Below are 1,049 nucleotides of genomic sequence, written 5' to 3' on the forward strand. Positions count from 1 at the left end.
ACTTGATTCTATTTTTCAAACCAGCCTTATATGAATGTAAAGAAAAAATATAAGTACATAATATAAATTTTTCTAATAATTGTGTGTGTTGGTAAACATATACTTCGATTTTGAGGTATAAAATATATGGATTAAAGTAGGAGTGGTTAGCCTTAGTGGAGCAATTGCATCATAAAAAACACACTAAAATAACATGCCATTATACATTCCCATGAAACAAACTTGCATATGTGTTGCGATTGCTTGAACATACTATAACAGCAGACTAAATCGGCCTGATATACATTACAAGTTGCTTTCACAGGGAAAAGAATAATTTCTTTCAGTTGGGATAATTACATGCGCCGATTATTTATATGTGTAACCTAAGATGATAAACGCATAATTCTGAATGTATATTGTTCATTGTTTTTTTTATAAAAGTTGTATTTCATCCAGACTTCATGCATATTCAAAATGCGTCGGTACCAGAGATTTATATACGTCATTATTTGCGGATATATATAACACATATTCGACAACAGGATGGTTGACACACAATATGCGATATTATTGATTTTATAATTAGAAAACATGTAGTATATACCCATATTTAAATCCAGTTACAATTAGCAATGCACCGATTTATTGTTTATGTTAGCGTAAATAAAGGTTAATTGTGTGGGCAATCCACAGTAATCTAAATTTATTGTTTTTAGAATTTTATTTAAAATGTTTCAACACTTATATCGTTTTGTTTTCTTGGTCTTTACGCATCTCCGAAAAGCGATGGTGCTAGATTCATAACTCGTTTAGTATCGGATGTATGATATCAATATTAATGTGATATTATTTAATATTTGTATGAAACATGTATTGCATACAAATCGCCCATTCCGTTTAGCAACAGCTCAGTTGTGCTGATACAACTTTGTCAACCTGTTTATGTTGCCGTGTGCTCCACTGCGGAGAAGCGTAATTCGAATCCCGCAGTGTCACATGTTGACGACGGCTTGCTATAGGTATATGAATAAGTCAATGGTCACTTGTTTCACAGCATATTCTATACA

Source organism: Dreissena polymorpha, chromosome 5 (assembly GCF_020536995.1).
Source record: "Dreissena polymorpha isolate Duluth1 chromosome 5, UMN_Dpol_1.0, whole genome shotgun sequence".
Lineage (NCBI taxonomy): Eukaryota > Metazoa > Mollusca > Bivalvia > Myida > Dreissenidae > Dreissena > Dreissena polymorpha.